This window comes from Oryctolagus cuniculus, chromosome 19, assembly GCF_964237555.1.
Source record: "Oryctolagus cuniculus chromosome 19, mOryCun1.1, whole genome shotgun sequence".
In the NCBI taxonomy this organism is placed as follows: domain Eukaryota; kingdom Metazoa; phylum Chordata; class Mammalia; order Lagomorpha; family Leporidae; genus Oryctolagus; species Oryctolagus cuniculus.
In genome coordinates this window covers 26,096,728-26,114,118 of record NC_091450.1, presented here as the reverse complement: position 1 = coordinate 26,114,118, position 17,391 = coordinate 26,096,728, and the positions used below count along the sequence as shown (strand labels likewise).

At 46.2% G+C, this 17,391-nt stretch overlaps 1 long non-coding RNA gene across 1 annotated transcript in view; it reads right to left on the bottom strand.

Moving 5' to 3' along the window:
- Positions 1-250: 250 nt before the first annotated feature.
- The window catches only part of LOC138847155 (uncharacterized), a 99,461-nt gene continuing 82,320 nt past the window's right edge, over positions 251-17,391 (bottom strand). Inside the window, exon 3 of the long non-coding RNA XR_011384808.1 lies at positions 251-639. This is a non-coding gene — a long non-coding RNA (uncharacterized lncRNA). The remainder of the gene's footprint in view (positions 640-17,391) is intronic.

Genomic DNA, 17,391 nt, shown 5'->3' with positions numbered 1-17,391 from the left:
TGCTGTGGCCAGGGAGGGCAGTGGAGGATGGCCTAAGTGTTTGGGCCCTGCACCCCATGGAAGACCAGGAGAAGCACCTGGCTCCTGCCATCGGATCAGCGCAGTGCGCCGGCCGCGGCGGCCATTGGAGGGTGAACCAACAGCAAAGGAAGACCTTTCTCTCTGTCTCTCTCTCTCACTGTCCACTCTGCCTGTCAAAAAAACAAACAAACAAACAAAAATAACAACAACAACAACAAAAAAACCACTACCACCAGCCCCTTCGGTTTTGCCTCTCTTGGAGCCCCTCTCCTGACCATTCCATCAGGTCTCTAATTTAAATAAAGCTTGCTTTTCTCTCTGCCTTGTCTGCTTGCCTGTTTGGACATTCTTCTTCCACGTGAGACAAAGAACCAAGGTAATCTTCTCTCTGCAGCCATTTCACCGGTTACATCACCAGTTTCTTGCTTTTCTTGGTAAATATTTAGAGCAGTCACTGAGCGTGAGACTGTGCCAAGGCTGGATGCTCCTCTTCGAGGTGGTGGTCTCCCCCCACCCACGGGTAGATGCCCAAGGGACGTTTTCTCATCTTCTTAGCACTTGCTCTGCTAGGTAACAGTCTGGCCGCTTCTCCAGCCCCTAAAGTTATCTGCAGGCTTTCTGAGGAAAGAGAACACATATTTACCCTTGTATCATAGCACCTTGTCTGGCCCAGGGTAGATGCTGGATAACTCTTTATTACTGGAATGTCTGGAATTTTACCACCATTCATTCATCCAGTGGGTTAAGCACTATTTGCTGTCAAGAGGTCTCTTAAAATTCAAACTACCTTGGGGCTAGCACTGTAGCTTAGCGGGTAAAACCACTGCCTGCAGTGCCAGCGTCCCATATGGGAGTCCTTCCTGGCTGTTCCTCTTCCGATCCAGCTCTCTGCTATGGCCTGGGAAAGCAGTAGAAGATGGCCCAAGTCCTTGGGCCCCTGTACCCATATGGGAGACCTGGAGGAAGCTCCTGGCTTTGGATCCGCGCAGCTCTGGCCATTGCAGCCATCTGGGGAGTGAAACAGAATATGGAAGATCTCTTTCTCTCTCTGCATCTCTGCAAATCTGCCTTTCAAATAAATAAATATATTTAAGGAAAAAAAAGGAGCCTCTTTCTCACTCAGCCTTTCAAATAAATAAACAAATAAAAACAAAGAGGTCAATATTGTGGCACAGAGGGTTAAACTGTCATGTGTGATACCAGCATCCCATATCAGAGTGCCAGTCTGAGTCCTGGCTGCTCCACTTCTGATCCAGCTTCCTGCTAATGTGCCTGGGAAGGCAGTGGATGACAGCCCAAGTCCTTGGGTTCCTGCCACCCTTATTCCGGGAAACCGGAATGGAGTTTCTGGCTCCTGGCTTCAGCCTGGTCCAGATCTGGTTGTTGTAGCCATCTGGTAAGTAAACCAGCAGATGGGAGATAATCAATCAATATCTCTCTCTCTCTCCCTCTCTCTCTCTCTCATTGGAGATGGCTGCTCAGAAGTTCCTGTCTTTGTATTGTGCACTAGGTTGGGTCAAAACTAATATCTTAGCCAGCACCGCTGCTCACTAGGCTAATCCTCTGTCTGCGGTGCCGGCACACCGGGTTCTAGTCCTGGTCAGGGCACCAGATTCTGTCCCAGTTGCCCCTCTTCCAGGCCAGCTCTCTGCTGTGGCCCGGGAGTGCAGTGGAGGATGGCCCAAGTGCTTGGGCCCTGCACCCCATGGGAGACCAGGATAAGTACCTGGCTTCTGCCATCAGATCAGCGCGATACACCAGCTGCAGCACGCCAGCCGCGGTGTTGTGCCTGAGCGAGTGCTGACAGAGGAGCGCCACACACTGAAAAAGTTTTAAAGTCCTTTATTGCCGGCGGCCAAGAGTGGGCTCATGCCCCAAAGAACTCTCGACCCCGAGGCCCAAAGCTACAGGGTTTATAAAGGCAAAAACCGCAAAATCGGGAGGGGGAATACATGGTTGCTAAGATCAAAAGAGAGTACATAGTTACTGGGGTCAAGATAACCTAAGACCTAAGTGAAATTAATATTCATTATAATCTTGACAATACCAGTTACAATCTTAACAATTTTCAATTATGATCTTGACATTAATCCAATTATTAGTTTTAATTATATGTAAGACATAGACAAATCACATCTTTATTATTAACCCAGGTGCAACCTTTCTACTTTCAAGCTTGAGCGATCATGCTAGGGGGTTTCTGTGCTCTGCCAAGGGTGATGTAGTGCACTGTATTGTCCGACTATTTGAGATCATAGTTTCAGACCAGAGTCTCGGGGGGGGGGGGGGGTGCTTTCCCAGAATAGAGTCTCAAGTGCTCCAAAATGGAGTCCCTACTGTCAAGGTGCTACTTCAGCGGTGGCCATTGGAGGGTGAACCAACAGCAAAAGGAAGACCTTTCTCTCTCTCTCTCTCTCTCTCACTGTCCACTCTGCCTGTCAAAAAAAAAAAAAAAACTAATATCTTAGGCTCTTGCCTTTTACTTAGAGAAGAATTCTAAGCACAGGCATGCGGCATTGCAAGGTTTATTTACAAAGTGAGAAGAATACACAGGTACAGAGGGCTTCATTTAGGGAGAGTGGGCCAGGAAGGGTAAAAAGGGGAATTTCATAGCCTGCTCTGTTGGCCCTAGGTCCGAGAAGTAAGGAGAGAAAGAGAGAGAGCGCCTTCCCCGGGCTTCTTCTCAGTTTTGAAAGGGGGAGTGGTTACACAGCAGGTAAGGGGAGGTGCATCTTGGGGAGGAGTCATCTGTCTGATGATTGGATTACACGGGGTGGGGGAGGTGTGGCCTCAGGCTCAGGAACTTAGTCTGTCTCCCAGATTTTTCCCACTTCATTTGCACAAGAAAGAACTCAGATGTGAGACACAGAGTAGCAGTAAGCAGGCAGCCAAGTCTAAGGAAGAGAAGTAGAGAGTGAGTGGCAGCTTTGGGATCTGCAAGGAGGGGAGGCCTACACTCCGGGAATGGAGAGGCCTACTTCCGGGGAAGACAGTCCTCGTCAAGGTCCCTGCGGGTGCCTAAAGGTCAACCAGTGAGCTTCAGACCCGCCTCAACCTTTAACCCCCACGCCCTGAATCTATAAAAGGAGCTCTCCCAAACTCTGACTTCCCTGGCCTCTGCTCTGTTGCTCTGTTGGGACCAGGGAACCTTGCCCGGGAACGGAAGCCCAATAAAAGCCTGTGAATTAATTGATTCGTCTGCCTGGGAAGATTTGTTACCCGCTGGACACCTTACAGTGAGATGAGGACGTAAGCCTCAGCCACTGCAACTCCTAGCCTGAAAGCACAGGGACTTTTTTCCGCATTCTCTCAAGAAACCAGATCAATCCCACACCCTGTATTGTTCCCCACCCCACCCTCTGCATTCTTTTCCAAGTTTGAAAGCCTGTGAGAAGCAGCTCAGTGCAGCTCACCACCCTCCCCCTCCCGACCCTCAGCTATGGAAGCCCACCCTGAGCTATGGAAGACCCAGACCACTGGAGGGCCGAGCCCTCTGCCACATGTCTGCTCTGTGTGCATGCCCGCCGTCAGCCACCTCTGCGGGTTTATTTTTCCTTGACTAAATGTGTTTTGGCTGTGAGTTCATATCCTGTCTCTTCTGTTACTTACAGAGGGACCAGGCAGGCATCTCAGAGAGGAACTGAGAACCCAGCGTGCAGTCAGACTGGGGCCCTCTGTTTCTCCTCCCCCCACACCCCCTCTGGGATAGGGCTTGGTGGAGGATTTCCCAGGCATGGAATTCCTAAAATTCCCCCTAGAACTTCGTAAAGGACCTAACAGCTCCCTTGGTGTGGGAAGCAATGGGGAGCCACCAACCAGCTTATTGAACAATGGCTTCTGAGAGGTAAACTGCTTTGCTTCCTCACCACACAAAAGTTCCCATTTTGCTCCAAAACATTCCCACTGTTCTCCCTCATACATAGGCTAATGTCTGTCTACCCACCTAACAACCCTGCCTTTTTAATAAATCTTTTTAAAAATAATTAAGAGGCCCAAGAAGAACTATCTCCCAACAGCCAGGAGCTCACACTGTGTTGTGTCCGAATTTCCCAATCAATGCACAAGGCACAGTCCTGGATGCAAAAGCAGAGGCTGGGACCCCCTACCCGCACACAGCCATTTAGCCGGGCATAGGCAAAAGGCATAAGAGAGGTTTTCATAACCTCACACTTACAAGGGTGCAGGTTACCTCCTAAGTAGGTTACCTTCTTATTCTCTATATGGCAAGGTATTGGGACCTAACATGCTCATTGGTTCATTTAAACGTAAAGACTATATGCAAGGTGTCTGGCGCGTAACAATCTTCCCAGGCAGACGAATCAATTAATTCACAAGCTTTTACTGGGATTCCACTCCTGGGCGAGGTTCCCCGGTCCCAACAGAGCGGGGAACAGGGAAGTCACACGTCAGAGACTGGGAGGGCTCCTCCTATAGATTCAGGGCGTGGGGGTTAAAGGTTGAGGCGGGTCTGATCCTCACTGGTTGACCTTTAGGCACCCGCAGGGACCTTGACAAGGACTTTTCGTTCCCGGAAGTACGGGTAGGGACTCTGCATTCCCGGAAGTATAGGTCTTCCCTCCGTGCGGATCCCAAAGCTACCACTATATACGTTATGTGGCAGGAAGGCCACACAAAGGGGATGGCATGGGGAGGCACTGGCGGGGAGCATTGGGCCGTAAATTCCAGTTGAGCTGGTGGGGAGCAGGAGGTCATAAATTCCAGGAGAGCTTACTTTCTTTGTTCTCAAGGACCCGGCCTGCCCTCTTCATGGCCCAAGATGAGGCCTGTACAGCAGGCAGGGACTGCAATCCCTACAACTGTGCCATGCCCTAAGCTGCTCTCTAAGTCTGGCTACAGGCAGGCATATTAAAGAGTTTATAGCCAGATAACCACAGTTAACATTTACCAGTAAGTTTCTAGGTCTTTTCAGGGTCAGGATTTGAACCCAAGTGGATCTGACATTACTAGCATCCCCCTCTGTCCAAATACTCACTCACTGGTTAAACAACAAGAAATACATGTAGCTGCTTCCAATCCACCATGCTTTCCTACACTGCACTGGCCCAGACGAGACTGGGCCAGAGGAAGTCTTGGTCCACCCCAGCTGTGATCCAAGTGCCTCCCCCACAGAGCTACAGCTACTGTACCTACTCCAGAGTCGGGGATGCCTTTGTGTGTCTCAGACACAAGGAAAAGGTCCCGGTGGGAGCGGAGCATGAGGGTGGGCACCAGGGGCGGACAGGCAAGCTGGACTGTGCAGCTGCCCGGCGTGTGCACGACCTTCAGAGTGGGGGAACAGATAAGGCTGACTCTGTGAGTCATAGGCAAAAATGCTGAAATGATGGGAGAAGCAATGAGATTAATGATGACAAAGCATCGCTCGCTTACTAAGTGTTAATTATGATCTTTGTTACTCTGATATTTATTTTCTTTCGGTGGCAATATCAGCTCCATTTAACCGGTGAAATTGCTGCACTAAAACACACAGAGCCTGAGCTGACAGATTAAGCCGATGATAGAACAAGGAGTAAAACCTGGCTCTAGTTCTTCCCAACACACCATGCTGCCTGTCACAGCCAGCCCTGAATACAAATCGCCAATGGCAGGAAATGCGGCTACAAACCAGTGCCAACAGTTTACACAGATGCACTACGATGATGTCATTTCGCAAGTGACAGGTACATCATCCGCTCTCTTGAGCCCTGCCCAGCCCTGCAGTGGCATCTCCTGCCAATGCTAATGACTCCCAGGACTCTCCAGTACCCGACCTAGAATCTTCCAGGAAATCTACAATCCTAAACCAATGCCAAGGAACTGCATCGCCTGCCTCCTTGCTGCCACCACCAGACAGCCTGCACCAGGTGACGCCAGGGTATGGAGCCGGCATTTAAGGGGCACAGTATCTGCAGACGGGGCTATCCTGAGGCTCCACTCCAGAGTACCCCGCGTCTCTCTAGATCCAGCCCAGCCAGCTTCCCTTCGCCGCCAGTGAAGGGAGATGCCTCCGGTTCCTTCACTGTGCACTTGGTGACCTGCACTTTGGGTCTAGGTTTAAGCCCTTTCTCCAGAAAGACCCTTCCTTGACCTGCAGCCATCTGTTCAGATTGTAAGAGCTGTGCTGGGCTTGCGGCTGTCCAGGGAACAGAATGCATCTCCCCTTTACCTGACTACCTTGGAGTAGGAAGCGTGGAATGTCTTCCAGTCTTCAAAACACTCTCCTTTCTTTCCTCCCTGCCTCTCTGTCTCTGAGCGAGTGCAGTTGAACTTACACGTGTTCTGCAGCTATAGTGTGATTTCATTTCAAAATTCATCTGCAGTTGGTCCTGAGTTCAAATCTCAACCCTTCTAGTTCCAGATCATGCCCACAGGCAAGTGAGGCTCACAGCCTCCTGACCACAGAACTAAGCCGTGTCAACCCAGGGCTCAAAAACAGGCCTCTTGAGGTCAAATCTTGTACTCCATCAAAGCATTGTCAGGGCAGGTATTTGGTACAGCAGTTGAGACATGCTAGGTGTCCCATGTCCCATACTGGAGAGCCTGGGTTCAAATCCCAGCTCCATTTCAGATGCCTTTAGCATCCTGATAATCACAACTTGGGAGGTAGCAGGTGATGGTTCAAGCACTTAGGACTCTGCTACCCACACGGGAGACCCTGATGGAGTTCTGGGCTCCTGGCTTTGGCTTGGCCCAGCCCTGGCTGTTGTGGGCATTTGGGGAATGAACCAGTAGCTGGATATCTGTCTGTCTGTCTCTCTCTCTGTCTCACTGCCTTTCAAATAAATACAAATTTTAAATAATAATAAAAATTCTCATCCACACAGATACACATGTGTCCAAATCTTCTTTACTTTATGAAGGAAACAAAAGCATGTCAAGACAGTTCAACATGATAACAAAAAGGTTGTGAACATTAAAAAATGAGTAAAAGAAGGCTAAGCATGATGACTATTACCAAACTACACACATTTTTAAATGTCCTACCGGGCAATAACCTTCAGATTTATCTCCTCTGTGAGAAGGAAAAATTAATACACCTGGTTGAGTTTAAATTTTGGCCCTAACCAATTGTGTAAATAAAGTTGTGTTTCCCTAAAGAGAGAAATAAGCTTTAGGTGAGTTTGTTTAAAAACAAAACTAATGCGACACAATCATCTTGCACCTTGGTTCCAAATGTTAGGTGAGCTCCTTCACAAGTCTTAACCTCCCACACCATCACTGTTGCTCCTGTCCACGCCAAGGCAGCCACTGCTTGTCCCGCTCAAGAAATCCCCACCATCCCCATCCTGGGGTTTTCCTCTTCTGCACAACAGAGGAGTTGCCATACAACCCCAAACCTTGGTCTGCTCGCCCGACGCACAGAAAGCCAATCACTGCCATCAGGGTGATGGAAGGAGTTAGGTATCTACCTGCAAAGCACAGAGGAGCCAGGCATCTAGCACTTCATTCCCAGGCTCCCCGAGGGCTTAGGGATCAAGGTTCTTATGGACTGAAGTTGGGGCTGAGAGGCGCGTGATCAGCTTGTAGTCTACGTTTCTGGTTGGTCAGTGGTGCTTGTGCCCTTCCTCTGATTGGCCAGCATTGCCATGCTCTCGAGGGAATTTTTACAATGGCCAAATGGGCTTCAGTTGGTATGAGGGTAACATACAAATGGAAGTTACCTTCTGCCCCAAACCTGGAAGTTCCCTGACTGGGCCTCAAATTCCCCTACGTAAACCCCTCTGGATAATACTGGCCGACAAGGTTTTATATTTGTAGAAATAAATGAATTTTTAAGATTAATTTATTTGAAAGGCAGAGTTACAGAGAGGCAGAAAGAGAGAGAGAGAGGGAGAGAGAGAGATAGGTCTTTCATCCACTGGTTCACTCCCCAGATAGCCACAATAGCCGGAACTGCGCTGATCCGAAGCCAGGAGCCAGGAGCTTCTTCTGGGTCTCCCATTCAGGTCCAGGGGCCCAAGGATTTGGGCCGTCCTTCACTGCTTTCCAAGGCCACAGCAGAGAGCTGGATCAGAAGTGGGCAGCCAGGACCCAAACTGGTGGCCATATGGGATGCTGGTACTACAGGCCAGGCGGCCCTACCTGCTACGCCACAGTATCAGCCCCCAATAAATGAGTCTAGTGATACAACCTTGTAGGGCCAGCCGGACCCATCCCTCAATTCAGTGGCTAATCCTAAAGGACGGGCAAGGACAGCTTGGGCTAAGGGAGACAGACGGGGACTGTTTTGAAATCTTGCCTATATGCCTATACACACACACACACACACACACACACACATATATATATATGCCTATTGCCTATATGAGGGACACTCAGAGGGGTTCAATCACAGTCTCTATTCACTGCCTCTCCAGAGCCTCGTCTGGGCTAAGATGTGGAGACATCTCACCCTATAATGAGCAAGTCTAACCGTTGGTCAGGAGCCAGGGACACGAGCTTCCCTCCAGCTTCCAAGGATGTGACTCATGACGGGGGAAACTTATGTGCCAGCCCCTTCATCCTCTCCCTTTTGCTACTCTTGTATTGAAAACGTCGCCTTCTCACTGACCTTCTCCATTGACCTCAGTCACTGCTGGAAAGTCAAGTGCCTCCAAAGAAAGTCATCCTGTTCAGGAGCCGCTGAGCAGAAAAGCTGCTACTGGCTCACCGGGAAACGTATCGTGAGCAGAAAAAAAAAGTCTCCCGTTCAAAAGGGCCCCTGTGGTCCTGACCTTGTCATGGAGGAAGAAACTAAAGACTGTACTGGGGAAGAAACTGCATGGGAGCAGCGTTTTCTCCTCTTGTGGTTGTTTATATTTCCCCCTCATATTACTTCCATCCAAAGGACTGACTTTGGAATTAATGTCCTCAGAATCAATTAACTGTCACAGTAAACATTTTTAACTTATCCTTGGCATTCCTGGTGTCACACGACTCCATGGGAAGAGCCAGGGACAACTGCTGGGTTTTGATCTAAAGTAAGATACGTTCCCTCCTCTGGTCATTTTCCTTTCTGTTTGGAAGCTGGACCTTGGGCCACGGAAACAAGGACAACATCTGGAAGACGAAGGCACCATGATACGAAAGGACCCTGGCAGCTCTGCACAACAGGACCATCAAACTGCGTGGACTTTTCTGGGAGAGCGAATCTGAGGATACATGCATCTTTCCGCCTGTAAGCCACAGTTAACTGAGGTCTCTGCTGTGTACTGGTCTGCCCTTAATGTGCTATAAATCGTTCTGTCTTCATTATCGCAAGATATCATTCCTCTGCCCAAATACTCTGAATCATAGGAATCTTTTTTTTGCAGGAAATTAATCTCTCTTTACATTTCATTTTTCCCTTTGAAGTTCTCTCCTATTTGACAATTTCTGGACCTCATGATTTTGATTCCCCAAAGCTTTTTATCGATTACACAAAGCTGTTCAATTATTGGAATTCTCTCCATTGAGTATTTGCAGTGGGGGTGCAGGAGAACAGTGAGCTGTGTGTGTGTGTGTGTGTGTGTGTTTGTGTTACTTGGGAAACTCTAAAATGGTCAATCTTGCAGAGTGAATACACTAGCAAGAGGAAGGAGCCTTCTATATCGTTTTATTACCTCCTACACTGCTAAGGACACTTATCAGGTCTCTGTATTTCTTTCATAATAATGAGAATTAGTTAATAAAAATAAGTGAGCTTCTGGCTTTGATTCAGAAGTATACAATTTGGAGTTGGAAAGGAATTTAGAGGAATCCAAGCCAAGATGTATTATCAAGTGGAAAAAGAAGGAAAAAGCACTTGAAGGTTTGTTTGACTATTATGATCCTGTCTGGGCTTGTAAATTAAACATAGGACATACATATCCATGGAGGGGGTGTATGTAGACGGACAGAGCTCCATAAAACGGGAAGAACACATCCAAGGAGTGTACATCAAACTGTAAACTGAAGTTATTTTTAGAAGTTAAATATAGAGAGGAAGGTAGAAATCTGGCAAGCCCTTGGGAGGCCACATTCTGTGTCAGAGTCCCAGCTCCGCTTCTAATTCCAGCTTCCTGCCAGTGCACACCCTGGAGGCAGCCAGTGATAGTTCAAATCCCACCCATGCGGGAGATCCAGATTAAACTTCAGATTCCTGGCTTTGTTCTGGCCCAGCCCTGGCTCCCTGTCTCTTGCAGGCATCAGGGGAGTGAACCAAAGTAGTAAAGATTTCTTTCTGTCTCTGTCTCTCTGCCTTTTAAATAAGATGAAAATCATTAATTTTTTCAATAAATAAAAATGGGGGGGGAATTTTACTTTCCATTATATCTATTTTTGTAATGATTTTATTATATGGGTTCATTTTAATAATAAGAAAAAAACATAGATCAGAAAGGGAAATAGTTCAAACAATTTTTGAATTCCTTCTGCAACAGCTCTAACATTCAGGCTCTGGTTAAATAATTTCAATAAGAAGGATTCATTCATTCATTCATTCATTCAGAATGAATTCACCCAGGGGTCTGTACAAAATCATGGTTCATCATGCGAGGCCCTGGGAATACAAAAGTGAAATAAATCCAGAAAGCTCCTAATATTGGTAGGGATGGAGGCGCTCGGCCGGGAAGAAGAGAGTGGAGAGAAAAGCAGTGTCGCCAAGCATCGCACCTGTGTTGTTCACCGCTACAGCCCCAGCTCCTAGCCTAGCGGCTGGTACACGGGAGAAGCTTGGGGAACACAAGGGCATCTCACAAAGCGTGTGGAAAGTACAATCAGAGTTCATCTTAGTGCAGAACAAGTTTGAAATCCATGCACAGCTGTTTCACAGAGCACATTTCAAATGAACTTCTGAGAGCCCCCAAGCAGCGCCTAGGAAAGTCAGGCCTCCCAGCTGCCCACCCTCCCTTAGATTAGGGTGACCTTGCCTGCCTTCCGACAGCACTGAAGTTAACTCTGATCTGAGGGAGCAGTTCCGATTCTAATCACAGGACTCCTGAGATCACTTGCTTCGATGTTGCTGTGGATTTGTTCTGAGAGGAGGAGCGTGGTGGGGGCAAGAGGCGCAGAGTCACCACACAGACCCCGGGAGTTGGGTGAAAGCAGACCAGAGGTGAGTAGCCTGCAGACTCATTTATTTCAGTTGGTACAGCAGCTTATATAGCCAAGGCAGCCAATCCGGTCAAGGGGTGGTTTATGCCCTAACCAATCATAGCCTGTTGCCTGGCAGGCTCCGTTGGCATGTGGTTTCCAAAGCCATCCAATCACAGCCTGTTGCCAAAATCAAACTATAGAAAAGATCAACACCCAGTTGTCAAATTTAAAAATCTTTAGATATGACCCTCAGGTGCCTCTATTTGCCATAACCATATCTACCCTCAAGGCCCCCTTAGGAGTTATTTGGCAACAACATGGACTACTCTTTTGGGTGCACATAGCCTGGAGCGTGTGTTATAAAATAGTTAACAAAGTAGATGCCATCCTTATGATGGGACTTAAATTACTATGCCAATAAGATATTTATCACAGAGCCAGACATAGTGGTCCTACCCCTACCACAATGAGAACTGTCCACATTGATGCAGAATAGTATGCTCTTTCAAACATTAATGATAAATTTCCCAGGACAGGTTGACAATCATCTGCCAGCAGACAGGCTACTCTAGACATTACAAACCTTAGAAATAGACTATTTAAAACATTCTTTCCCTGCTAATCAACCTATACCCATGGCACCATGTGCGTTTATGGACGCCAGCAAGTCACTGTTTGGAATAGTGATCAAATCTTCAACAGAAAAAGATAAGATCCATAAGATCCCATGGGGGATCAACACAGTTGGGAGAAATAAGGGCAACAGTCAAGGTTCTACTCCTTAGCCAGGATGGGACAGTAAATACATTTTCAGACAGCAAATACTCAGAACAGATAGCAAAGATGATTCTTTTTGCAGTCTTTAACCCAACCAATAAGCCAACTGACCAGATGTTCACAATACTCAAAGAGCTAACTGAGAATAGAAAACACCCATGGTATATCTCACATGTAAGAACACATACTGGGTTACCTGGCTTTATTTTCCAAGGTTGATCGTCTTATCTCCTGCAACGCAGCTTCCATTGGACACCTAGAACAAGCCCATATTCTACACCAAAAATTTCATGTCAGCAAGCAACATAAAATTGCTTTTCCTGGAGCTAACAATGAGCCAAAGCAAATACCTAGTGCACTCTTTCAAGAATTGTACACCCCTCGCCCCATTAGGCCCACTGCAACAAGCAGGAGTGAATCCGCGAGGCCTTGCTCCTAATAAGCTCTGGCAAGCGGACGTCACCCACATTAACTCCTTTGGTAAACTTAAGTTTGTCCATGTGGTGGTAGATACTTATTCAAAGGCTGTATCTGCAACAGCCCAATCCGGAGAAAAGGCTAGTAAGGTGATAAAGGCAGTTAAGTCAGCCATGCTGGTCCTTGGTGTCCCCTGGACCATAAAGATTGATAATGGGCCAGCGTCTACATCACAGGAATTTAATTCCTTCCTGAAATCCTGGAACATACAGTCTGCCACAGGCATCCCATACAACCCACAGGGACAGGCAATCATTGAAATTACTCATAGGATGATTAAAGATCTCTTACAAAGACAGAAAAACAATCATATGCCCCCAGACCCACAGCTTGCTTTGACTGAGGCCCTTTTCACTAAAAATTTTCTTATTTTTGATTCCCAAGGGATCAGCCCAGCTAATAAACACTGGGGATCCTTTCCATCCCAGACCCCAGCCCCTATTGTTAGGTAGAAAGACCCCCTAACAGAATGGTAGGGGCCATACCCTCTGCTAACCAAGGGTCAAGGATATGCTTGTGTCTTTCCAAAGAAGGTGGGACAGCCCATTTGGGTACCAGCCAGAAACATCAAGCCTGCAACTGACAGCCAACCAGAACCAACTGAACAAGACTGAAAGTCCACCTTGTTAGCAGACGCACCTGCCCTATCATCCTACCCTGAGAAACTGCCCATAGCCACATCCACTACTGCTTTATACCCCACTAGCTCTGGTCAGCCACTCGAACAGCCCACATCCTGTGTACGGTTACGCCATTCCTGATTACCATTGTTCCTCATTCCTACCCCCATCTGAGTAAGCACTCCTGTGGTCTCCCGTTTTGAGCACTGGTTAGTCAACGATGGGTAAGATCCCCTGGGGGACAACCTAAGACAGGCACAGCTGCATATGGAGACCACATGGAAACGGGGTCAACAATGGTATGGCCAAGAATCAAAAATAAACGAAAAGGGGGAAATGTGGTGGGATGGGAAGGCCATGCCAAGAAGGCTGCTGGCAAGCAAGCATCAGTTACTCAGAAATGGCTTGGAAACAACATGGTAATGGAGCCTGCCTGGCAACAGGCTATGATTGGTTAGGGCATAAACCACCCCTTGACCGGATTGGCTGCCTTGGCTATTTAAGCTGCTGTACCAACTGAAATAAATGAGTCTGCAGGCTGCTGGCCTCTGGCCCACTTTCACCCAACTCCCGGGGTCTGTGTGGTGACTCTGCGCCTCTTGCCCCCACCACGCTCGTCCTCTCAGAACGAATCCACAGCAACACTTCTCCACAGATAATACCTAGATACCAGTACCGTCTCAACAAGGGTTTTGTTCAGGGGACTTCTAGATCCAGCAGGGAAACTCCAGGCCCAGAGCAGAAAGTACTGAAGCCCACCTGGCCATCACAAAAACTCCCTGAAGGGGTCGGCCGTGCTGACCCATTGGGAATTTGGACACGAGCTGAACGTGCAACCAGACCAAATAGCCACTGTGACTCCAATGAGCCCCCTGTCACCTGGCCAGAGGCAAACGTGCTACTGCCCCGGCCCTTGTTCCCGGCTCTCACTCCCTCCTTGCAGCTTCCTTACAAACTCCTCACTCAGCAGAACAACATTCTGTAGATGTCAGCCTGCTACCTCGTCATGTATCGATAGATTACACTTTCTCTTTCCTTTATCCTCAAACCTTGTCCACGTCATTCTGATTTGGCACTGTCGACAAGGATGAGCTTTCCAGAACAGCTGAACAAAGAGGAAGAGATGGCATCTCACCGGGTTTTCAGGTGGAGTGGAACTTGTATGACAATGTGGGGACAGATGAGACAGGTTCAACCCAGGCAGTAGTGACGTCAGTGGGGGTTGCGTCTCCTAGTACAGGAACAGAGAAGAGAAGGAAGGCGTAGTCTCTACTCCACAGACTGAGCCTTCAGCTAATACCTCTTACACCTCACACTCACTCACGCTTTGCTCTATGAGCAAAGGTGCTAGGCCATTGTGGTAATTAGAAAGTTAATGATTGTTTTTGTAGCTATTGTGAATGGGATTGATCTTAGAAGTTCTTCCTCAGCCATGGCATTGTCTGTGTATACAAAGGCTGTTGATTTTTGTGCATTGATTTTATACCCTGCTACTTTGCCAAAATCTTCTATGAGTTCCAATAGTCTCTTAGTAGAGTTCTTTGGGTCCCCTAAATAAAGAATCATGTCATCTGCAAAGAGGGATAGTTTGAGTTCTTCCTTCCCAATTTGTATCCCTTTAATTTCTTTTTCTTGCCTAATAGCTCTGGCTAGAACCTCCAGAACTATATTGAATAGCAGTGGTGAGAGTGGGCATCCCTGTCTGGTACCAGATCTCAGTGGAAATGCTTCCAACTTTTCCCCATTCAATAGGATGTTGGCTGTGGGTTTTTCATAGATCGCTTTGATTGTATTGAGGAATGTTCCTTCCAAACCCAGTTTGCTTAGAGTTTTCATCATGAATGGGTGTTGAATTTTATCAAATGCTTTCTCGGCATCTATTGAGATAATCATATGGTTTTTCTTCTGCAGTCTGTTAATGTGGTGTATCACATTGATTGTTTTGCGCACATTAAACCATCCATGCATACCAGGGATAAATCCCACTTGGTCTGGGTGGATGATCTTTCTGATGTGTTGTTGCATTCTATTGGCGAGAATTTTATTGAGGATTTTTGCATCTATGTTCATCAGGGATATTGGTCTGTAATTCTCTTTCAATGCTGCATCTTTTTCCGGCTTAGGAATTAAGGTGATGCTGGCTTCATAGAAAGAATTTGGGAGGATTCCATCTTTTTCGATTGTTCTGAATAGTTTGAGAAGAATTGGAGTTAGTTCTTTTTTAAATGTCCGGTAGAATTCAGCAGTGAATCCATCTGGTTCTGGGCTTTTCTTTGTTGGGAGGGCCTTTATTGCTGTTTCAATTTCTGTCTCAGTTATGGGTCTGTTTAGGTTTTCGATGTATTCCTGGTTCAATTTAGGTAGGTTGCATGTGTCCAGGAATCTATCCATTTCTGATAGGTTTCCCTGTTTGCTGGCATACAATTCCTTGTAGTAATTTCTGATGATTCTTTTTATTTCTGTGGTGTCTGTTGTTACGTTTCTTTTTTCATCTCTGATTTTATGGATTTGGGTCTTTTCTCTTCTTTTTTTAGTTAGTTGGGCCAATGGGGTGTCAATTTTGTTTATTTTTTCAAAAAACCAGCTCCTCGTTTGGCTGATTTTTTGTAATGTTTTTTTTTTTGGATTCAATCCTGTTGATTTCTTCTCTGATTTTAATTATTTCTCTTCTCCTACTAGATTTGGGTCTGGTTTGCTGTAGGTTTTCTAGATCCTTGAGGTGAATTGAAAGCTCATCTATTTGGTGCCTTTCCAATTTCTTGATGTAGGCACCTATTGGTATAAACTTTCCTCTTAACACTGCTTTTGCTGTATCCCATAAGTTTTGGTATGTTGTGCTGTTATCCTCATTTACTTCCAGAAAATTTTTGATTTCTCTTTTAATTTCTTCTATGACCCATTGTTCAGTCAGGAGCATGTTGTTCAATCTCCATGTGTTTGAGTATGCTCTAGGGATTCCTGAGTTGCTAATTTCCAACTTCATTCCTTTATGGTCTGAGAAGCTGCATGGTATGATTCTAATTCTTTTGAATTAGCTACAAAAACAATCAAATACCTTGGAATAAACTTAACCAAGGACATTAAAGATCTCTACAATGAAAATTACAAAACCTTAAAGAAAGAAATAGAAGAGGATACCAAGAAATGGAAAAATCTTCCATGCTCATGGATTGCAAGAATCAATATCATCAAAATGTCCATTCTCCCAAAAGCAATTTATAGATTCAATGCAATACCAATCAAGATACCGAAGACCTTCTTCTCAGATCTAGAAAAAATGATGCTGAAATTTATATGGAGACACAGGAGACCTCGAATAGCTAAAGCAATCTTGTACAACAAAAACGAAGCTGGAGGCATCACAATACCAGATTTCAGGACATACTACAGGGCAGTTGTAATCAAAACAGCATGGTACTGGTACAGAAACAGATTGATAGACCAATGGAACAGAATTGAAACACCAGAAATCAATCCAAACATCTACAGCCAACTCATATTTGATCAAGGGTCCAAAACCAATCCCTGGAGTAAGGACAGTCTATTCAATAAATGGTGCTGGGAAAATTGGATTTCCACGTGCAGAATCATGAAGCAAGACCCCTACCTTTCACCTTACACAAAAATCCACTCAACATGGATTAAAGACTTAAATCTACGACCTGACACCATCAAATTATTAGAGAGCATTGGAAAAAACCTGCAAGATATAGGTACCAGCAATGACTTCTTGGAAAACACCCCAGAAGCACAGGCAATCAAAGCCAAAATTAACATTTGGGATTGCATCAAATTGAAAAGTTTCTGTACTGCAAAAGAAACAGTCAGGAAAGTGAAGAGACAACCGACAGAATGGGAAAAAATATTTGCAAACTATGCAACAGATAAAGGGTTAATAACCAGAATCTACAAAGAAATCAAGAAACTCCACAAGATCAAAACAAACAACCCACTTAAGAGATGGGTCAAGGACCTCAATTGACATTTTTCAAAAGAGGAAATCCAAATGGCCAACAGACACATGAAAAAATGTTCAAGATCACTAGCAATCAGGGAAATGCAAATCAAAACCACAATGAGGTTCCACCTCACCCCAGTTAGAATGGCTCACATTCAGAAATCTACCAACAATAGATGCTGGAGAGGATGTGGGGGAAAAGGGACACTAACCCACTGTTGGTGGGAATGCAAACTGGTTAAGCCACTATGGAAGTCAGTCTGGAGATTCCTCAGAAACCTGAATATAACCCTACCATTCAACCCAGCCATCCCACTCCTTGGAATTTACCCAAAGGAAATTAAATTGGCAAACAAAAAAGCAGTCTGCACATTTATGTTTATTGCAGCTCAATTCACATTAGCTAAGACCTGGAACCAACCCAAATGCCCATCAACAGTAGACTGGATAAAGAAATTATGGGACATGTTCTCTATAGAATACTATACAGCAGTCAAAAACAACAAA